Raw genomic sequence first — 8608 nt, 5'->3', positions numbered from 1 at the left:
TTTCTGTCTTTTAAGTGCAGTCAACATTGACACATATCTGTTGGATGGGTTTCAAGGTCAGCCACCGACTTTGCCATAGTGCTCCCTGACCTCACCTCACACTTCCCATCTCCTTTGAACTTGAGAGGCAAACTCATTCTTAACCTCTCTTCAGGGAGGGATTGTTTATTGTTTCTTCGAAGAGAAACTTGAGAAGGCCAACAGTGTGGGTCTCTTTGCAGGTATAATGAATTCTTGATGGGTCTGAAAAACAACTATCTAACAGAGTCTATTTCGGTTTTCAAGGATATCAAAGAACTTTAGAAAATCACCCAAGTTTTGAGTATTTTGAGTTTAATTTCAGGACAGGTCAATAGCTATACTACAAGAACAATATGCTCTGGAGGATACTAGATATTTTGCTCAGTGAACTGACTTGTGAAAATTTAATCAGCTAACTTACCCTTCCCAAACCAGCACATTCAGGATACACAAATGAACACTTTGCTTCTTCCAGAAGAAATTTATTCTGCATTCTCTATGAGACAATGTAATAGAAACTATAATAGATCAGATCGACAGACACATGTGAAGATGCTATAAACCATAAATAATGCCAAATATCAGCCTTATAATTTTGATATCTAAACATAATTTCCCTAGGGGATTCCATTTTAATAACAAATAGTTTATGAACTGGGTTCATATTCATGTTTATTTTCTAAAGGAAATGATCCCATTATCTTCCTTTTGACTGTAGGAGGAGAGGAGAAATGGCAGGAGAAAGACAGCTGAAGGAAAGGTCATGGATATTGATTGGATTGTTCAGGCAGATGATTAACTGCCTCTACAGAGGCAGCCCCAAGGGCCACAAAAGCCGTTCCTCAATTTAAGACTTGGTCCCAAGTTCCCCTCCTTATTACTGAGATCTGATCTTTGTTTCACAGGTATATGTTGGTAGCTTGGTAACTTCATTTTGTGGGCTGTAATTTTTCCTCCATATTCAAGACCAGCAAAGCAGGTAAGAGCTCTGTGCACAGTGGTGCATCTCCACGCTGGTGTTCGTCTTTGTGTGCCAGGGTGGGAAGGAGCAAGAGCTCAAAGAAGCCTGGAGAGATCAGACCCGAGAAACACAGATAAAGTGAGGAGAGGAGGCATGATGGCCACACTACGTGGCTACTACTCATTCTTTTTTAGCGTACTGGATCAGTCCCAGTGCAAATAAGCACTTTCCTGGTGGACCAAACTACTGGTTTTCTATAATCCAGTTAGCTGAGACAACCTGGGGTGTCAGGGTAAGTGGCAGAATATGTGTCACAACACAATACTACCAATAAAGTTCTAGTTGTATTAGTAGCAACCATTATTATTATGAAATACATGTGAGCCCATTAATGGTTATTCTTAAAGTAATGTCTTTCTCACTCCTGTCCATTCCAATGAGCTGCCCTGGGGGAGACTGAGGACGAAGGGGGTTACTAATGGGCCAGGAAGAACAGGAAATCACTTCACGGCTCCTCTTCTCGGGGTTTGGTGCCTAAGCACCTCATCTGCGTTGGGTGTCATGGTGAGAATAAGGTTGCGAACTGTGGGTTCAAGAACAATTTCTCAGGGGGAGCTCCGGGCCTCGAAGCTGGTGCATGACCATACTTACATGTGGCATCTGTCTTCTCTCTTCCTTCTCACTTTGCACTCTGACCACAGGTACACGACACACAACGCTCACTCGGTGCTTATACTTCAGATGAGCTCCTTCCGAAACCTCTCACCAAGTTGTGTTGGGCCCAACTGGCTCCAACTGGGTGCCGCAGCTCTGCCCTCATGTCTGCAAACATCCAAAGAAAAATGGGACCTAGAACCAATCACCTGACTATCCCAGGACGCCATCATTTGGTACTTAGCACACTGGAAAAATTCGCAGGGTTTTTCCTTTTTCAAGTCATGAGCATTTAAACCCCATCTCTGCCATTTAACTGCTGTGTGACCCTAGGAGAAGTGTTGGAACCTCTCCGAGGCTCCGTTTTCTCACCTGGCAAATGGAAATACAATAGGGTTATTGTAAGGGTTAAGTGAGGTCATGTTGCTGCTGGGAGGAAAAACTTTTCTTCTTCTAACCTGAGTACAGATTATCAGGAGAAAAGAGGAGAAGTTTATTTACATTCACAGGAGCCTGTAGGTCAAATGGCTCCCAGAACCAGCAGGGGATAAGGATACTAAATGGAAAGAAGGGAGTGGGGAGAAGGGGCTTCTGGGAAAACAGATGGAAGGTATGACAGTTTCAGATAAAGTTTGTTAAGCAATTACTCATCTAGGCGATAATGTTAGACTGCTTTCTGGCTGTGAATCTCCTGGAGAGGAAACTTACGAGCTGTGTTTTTCAGGAGGTCCTGCTTAAGTTAAGGTTTCTCTCTCTCTTTTTTTTTTTAGAGAGAGAGCGAGAGGGGAGGAGAGGAAGGGGAAGGAGAGAATCTCCAGCAGACTCCGTGCTAAGCGAGGAGCCCAACGCAGAACTCGATCTCACCACCCTGAGATCATGACCTGAACCGAAATCAAGAGTTGGATGTGTAACCAACTAAGCCACCCAGATGCCCTGACAAGGTTTCTTTCTGTGGCAGCTGTTTGCTCAGGTGTTCTTAGCTTGAGATAATCTTTATGCCACTGAGGGGTATGTTGTATCCCCTCATTGTAACAGGTGTCACAGGATAGGTAAGAGGTCAAAGTTCAGAGACATTACCAACATTACCAACAAGCCGTACCACCACCCTTAAGGCTAATGTCTCCCTCCGGGCACTGAGAAGTAGGATGTACCACAGAGTGACAGCAGCGAGGGCGGCCATGGTGAGAATGCTCTGCCTGTCTCAAGAGCAGAAAAGCAATTCCCACTTTCCACTCTTCTACCATTAACATAAATGAAGGGTTTCTGTCTCTACCTGGTAACAGCCTCTTCTTTGACCCACAGCACAGGAAAAAAAAACCAAGCTAAATAAAAATCATTTATTTATGACGTTTTTACTCCGTGTTGCATAGATTTTCTGTTTCAATTCCAATTTTTACAGAACTCATATTCCCCATTTTGTTTGTGGTACAGTGGGTTTAGCTGGGAGTGAAGACACGTTAGAAAAAAATCCTGTAAAACAGTTACATCAAGTATAGTTATTGTATCAACACAGACTGACTCCCATTGAGAAACTTGCTTTATTTTTATTATTTATAATTTTTTAAGGATTTATTAATTGCATATAGTGCAAAGGGCACTGCACCAAACCCGTGAATGTTATTCTATACTTATGCAAATAATTTTTAAATGGATAAATCTGACATTTTAATAAGGCAAATACGACAAATCTTTTCTTCCCACCCCCCGGCTAACTTGTACTTAAATAAGAAGTAAGAAGAGTACAATGGTGGTAGGGAAATGAATTTTGTTTATTTTAATATAAACACACAGCCAGCAATTTTTGGAGTGACTTAGTCACTGATGCCAAAGATTATCAATCAGTCTAAAAACATGGAGTACATATTCACAAATAGGCATTTCTGGAATTATTTGAGAAGAAGTGACATTTTTCATATTCTGAGAAGTACCTATGTTTGCCCATCTTTCTTCCCCATAGGCATCTGCTTCTGACCAGCACATAATAGAACTGCTCAATGGTTCTACTCACTTAAAAAAATAATAAGTCTTACTCTCTGCATGTTGCCAGAATTTTTACCTGTATTATTAATTCTTTTGGGTTGTAAGTCCCAAAGCAGTAGCTTTCAGCTCTGGTATCATGAGCCACTATGTGTCCTCACCTGTATGAGAGAATAGAACTAGCAATACTCACTTCTGGCCCTATAGGTGTGCCGAGACCCCTAAAGCATCTTGAATGCCCACCAGAGTGGGTCCTTCATGCAAAAGTCCTGTTATGTGCGCACCCTTAGAACAAAGGTTGAGGCCATGTTGACCCAGGTGATTCTGCCCAGCATGGAATAGTGTCACCACAAGATGGTCGTAACAATGATGATGACAACAAAGGTGGTGGTGATGATGATAATGTGCCTTTGTTCTCCAGTAATTCCCAATGCCCCCTATTTCATCTTTTCTTTGCCTAGACCCAGAAAAGCTGGAAAGTGGACTTAAAGCCAAAGACTCCTTCCTCCCAGGAAGCACAATGGAAGCTAAGAGGTAAGATGTACAAACTCTTCTCCTCTGCCCGTTACACCCTAGGCCTGGATAAAGGTAAGAGCTGCTTTCCCATGTCTGAGGTCCCCCCGGAGCCCCATCAGTATAAGGTCAAATTTCAGCATGGCTAGCAAAAAATAATGGGTTTCGCTCCTGTGGTGGACACTACATTGTCTACCCAATAGTCAGTCTCACCCTCTACCCCTTCTGGTGCTTACTCTGCAGCTCTGGGGCATGAAACATCAATCAGAGGTAAGCACAATAGTCTCTGCCAGTAAATGGCTTAGGCATTGGCACCTTGACCCAGTCCTTACCTGAGGGTAAGTCTGCTGTGGAAAGTCGGGAAAAGCCTTTCCTCATTAGTTAAAAATAAAAAGTTGCATAAGAGGACATACTTCTTTCCTTTGCTGGACATCTTGATATATAATACCTGGGGGCCAGGGGAGAAGACCCTGGCCATACACTGGGGGTGCCAAGCTACCGAACGGAAAGAAGGAAAGCACCCAGGTCCCTGATGCCATCACGGTGCCACTATGGTAAGCTAAGCTGGGCCTGCCCCCCTCTATGGAGTTATAGTGATGGATGTCATAAGCCTATTATTGCTTAAACCACTTAAGGAAGGTAGGTCTTCTGCAGCTTGTGGGTAATCTACCCAACACACCCTTTAGAAGATCACCCAGGCTTGTGATCAGCTCATCAGTGATAGAGACCATGAAATTGGTAAAGAAACCACAGGACCCACGCACATGAGTGGCCCTGGCCACCTCAGATAACTGCTGGTTTAAAAAAATCATTGAAAACTATAATTTTTCTAAGGCGCCTGGGTGGCTCAGTTTGTTAAGCGACTGCCTTCGGCTCAGGTCATGATCTTGGAGTCCTGGGATCGAGTCCCGCATCGGGCTCCCTGCTCAGCGGGGAGTCTGCTTCTCCCTCTCCCGCTCCCCACTCTTGTGCTCTCTCACTCTCTCTCTCTCTCAAATAAATAAATAAATAAAATCTTTAAAAAAAAAAAGAAAACTATAATTTTTCTGTCTTCTACATCTATTCATCATTCATTCAATGAATATTCAGTTAGCTCTTACTGTGGTTTGGCTGTGAAGGACACAAAGAAATAGAGTATGTAGGGGTAATGTAGTGTGCTGGCATTCACTAAGAACTTCACATGCACTATTTGATGCCCACAAGAACTCCGTGAAATCAGTACTTATTATTCCTATTTCATAGATGAAAAAAATCTGAGGCTCAGAAAAGATTATCCAAATTTCCATAACCTGACTCCAGGTCCATAGTTTTTTTCCATCAAAATCTGAAATGTATCTTGCCCACAGGAAGCTTAGGATCAAAAACTGGGGAGATGAGGTAGCCCTACATTTAGAAGGGAAAACAAACAAACAAACAATATTTAGATGGCAATGCAAACAGCTATTCAATAAATTTTACACAGTAATAAGTAGTTAAGTACCAAATGTAGAGGGTGAGAGCAAGCATTATTCAGGAGGAACTTAGCAATGTTGATGGAGAATTGGTGTATATGATTAGTGCAAATGGAAAATAATCTTTCCCACCCAAGGACTAACAGCTGTACTGGAATCTGATATAATCATATAAAAACAATTACAATTTCATATAAGTAAAAAATGCATAAGCCAGATTCGTGTTTCTTACCAGGTCTTAGTTACCTACTTTTGTCATCTGTAAGTAATAAATTCTAAGCTTGAAAAATTTGATAAAATAATTTCATTTGAAAAGCAGTCATGCATGTCTGTTGAGATTATTAGAGGAAAGATGTAAGGTGATCTCAGATTGCCCCAATAACAATGAAAGTGAAGGAAATGGACTCGCATCAGATTCTTATTCTTACTAATATTACTTATTCTATTTGCAGAACTAATAACACTCAAGCCATTTAAACTGCACTGTCTCATTCAATAGCAAGTAGCCACTAGCCACATGTGGCTACTTAGATTTAAATCTTATTAATTAAAAATTAAGTTTAAAATACACTTTCTCAATTGCACTTGCCACATTTCATGTGCCCAATAGCCACATGTGGTTAGCGGCTACCATATTGGACAGTGCAAAATATAAGACATTTTTGTCTTTGCAGAAAGTTCTGCCGGACACTGCTGCTCTAGATTCTGGCAAATGATAGACTGTGATAGAGAATGTAGAGTTAGTTCTTAAAAGAAAAAGGGGGGAAATATTCAGTTCATACTATGATGTTTTTGCATTGCTTTATATAATTATAGCATCCGAGTTGCTTTGTTCACTCATTATGAAACAAATATTTGCAATTTGCCAGGCACTGTCTACACGGACTATTTCAGTTCTGCTGAATTGACAGTTTCTCCCAGAATCTAGTGCCCAGCACCATGCAGGAAAATAGTTCTGCTCCATAATTGTTTATTAATGGGATGACTCTGAGGAACAAGGCAGACCTTAAAACTCCTTCCTCTGCCATTGGACAGGTTAGGAATGCGACCAATGCCGCCACTGCAGAGGATAAAGTAAAGTCTTGGTTGCTTACCCAACCTCTTCTCTTCTTCTTTGCTGACAGAATTCGTTTTATTCAGGACAATCATATCCCTAGCCAGGGCAACGGATCAAGATTTTTCCACACACACGACAATGTTATTTCAGCTTTCCCATCCTCTCTCTCAGCTATATGGCCATGCACTCCAGATTTGGCCAATGAGACCTAAGTGGAACTCTGAGGAGAGTGGAATTTTTCCTTCCTTCCTTCCTTCTTTTTCCTTCCTGAGAAAAGGAAATTGACTGGACTCTACCACTTGCCCCTTTCCCCTCCTACTTGTTTTGAATGTGGATGTGATATCTGGAGGTGCCACAGGCATCTTGCAACCGTGAGGAAATAAGTATAAGTGAAGAACCAAGAAAACCACAGACGCTTTGTCGTTGTTGAGCTGCTGAGCCAAGCTCTGAACTACCACCAGACTTCCTACATAGAAAAAAAGAAACACCCATTCATTTGAGCCACTTTTAACTAGGTATTCTGTTATTTGCAGCTAAAAGCAATCCTAATTTATACAGCACATTATGGTACTACTTGGGTTCCTAGACCCAATCCCAGCATGGGGGGTGGGGTGGGGGGAGAGGGTCTTTCCAACACACCACCAGGCACTTTTCAGACACCAGCAGGGTGTTTGAGAATTCAACTCAATTCAACTCAATTCTTAACACCATCTACTTGGAGACAGCATCAGATTCCACCGGTTAAGGGCTCAGTCCTACGAGACTGCCTCCCCACACCCCCACCCACTTCAGATGCTAGTCAAAGTCCAGATTGTCAGAGAACCTGACAGTCAGACTGACAGAGGTTCCCATGCCCTTTCCTTAGGTTTGATTAATTTGCTAGAGCAGTTCACAAAACAAAAAGAAACATTTTACCTACTAGATGATCAGTTTATTATAAAAGGATATGACTCAGGAACAGCCAGATGGAAGAGATGCAGAGGGCGAAGTATGTGGGAAGGGTTGTGGGGGTTCCATGCCCTCTCCATTCTCCCCAGATCTCCATGTGTTCACCAACCTGGAAGCTCTCCAAATTTCATCCTTTGGGCTTTTATGGAGGCCTCATTACATAGGTATGATTGGTTAAATCATTGGCCATTGACTGATTCAATCTCCAGCAACTCTACACCCACCCCAGAGGTGGGGCTGGGGGTGGGACTGACCCTCTAATCACATGATTGGTTCTTTGGTCACTCAGCCCCCATCCTTAGGTTACCTAAAGGCTTTCCAAAAGTCGCTTCATTAACATAACAAAAGACATCTGGCTCTCTCTTATCACAGGAAATTCCAAGGGTTTTAGGAGCTGTGAGCCAGGAACCATAAACAAAGACCAAATATATATGAGAAATATTTTTTTGGTTATCAGAATGGCCAAATTTATTTCTTATAAATCACAATATTTTAGGTACACAATGTTGTATGCAGATAGACCATCTAATCCTTCTTCATGAGGCAACTTCTTATCTAATAAGATTCTATGTTTGAGGTGGTCATTATAATGTACCGCTCAGAAACAGACTTACAAGGACAGAGAACAAACTGGTGTTTGCCAGAGGGGAAGGAATGGTGGATGGGTGAAATAGGTGAAGGGGATTAAGAGGTACAAAAGTCCAGTTATAAAATAGACAAGTCATGAAGATGAAAAGTGCATCATAAGGGATACAGTCGATAATTTTGTAATAATATTGTACGGTGACAGATGATAACTACATTTATGTTGTAAGCATTGTGTAATGTACAGAATTGTTGAATCACTGTATTGTACGCCTGAAACCACTATAACATTGTATGTCAACTATACTTTAATAATAAAAACTACAAAAAAAATTGGCACCGAGTGACGTTCAAGACTTTCATAAGAAGTCTTAGAGCTTCTGTTTCTACTGGTGGGCATGCTCTCTCTTGGGACTCTCCCCATGGAGGAAACCAGCAGCC

The 8608-nt window shown here is 41.8% G+C and overlaps 2 long non-coding RNA genes across 2 annotated transcripts; one reads left to right on the top strand and one right to left on the bottom strand.

Annotated features, from left to right (window-relative positions):
• Positions 1–503: 503 nt before the first annotated feature.
• LOC135363746 (uncharacterized) lies at positions 504–7778 on the bottom strand. The gene is made up of 3 exons (XR_010409802.1): positions 7692–7778; positions 1634–1804; positions 504–1087 (listed from the first exon to the last, which is right to left on the bottom strand). It is a non-coding gene; the product is annotated as an uncharacterized LOC135363746 (long non-coding RNA).
• On the top strand, positions 2507–7189 carry LOC135363747 (uncharacterized). The gene is made up of 3 exons (XR_010409803.1): positions 2507–2606; positions 4075–4147; positions 6702–7189. It is a non-coding gene; the product is annotated as an uncharacterized LOC135363747 (long non-coding RNA).
• Positions 7779–8608: the final 830 nt, after the last annotated feature.

The sequence above is a fragment of the Mirounga angustirostris genome, unplaced genomic scaffold (assembly GCF_029215605.1).
Source record: "Mirounga angustirostris isolate CCGP_5_RB_7025 unplaced genomic scaffold, mMirAng1.0.hap1 SCAF_3, whole genome shotgun sequence".
NCBI lineage: Eukaryota > Metazoa > Chordata > Mammalia > Carnivora > Phocidae > Mirounga > Mirounga angustirostris.
This window is presented reverse-complemented; position numbering and strand designations above follow the sequence as displayed.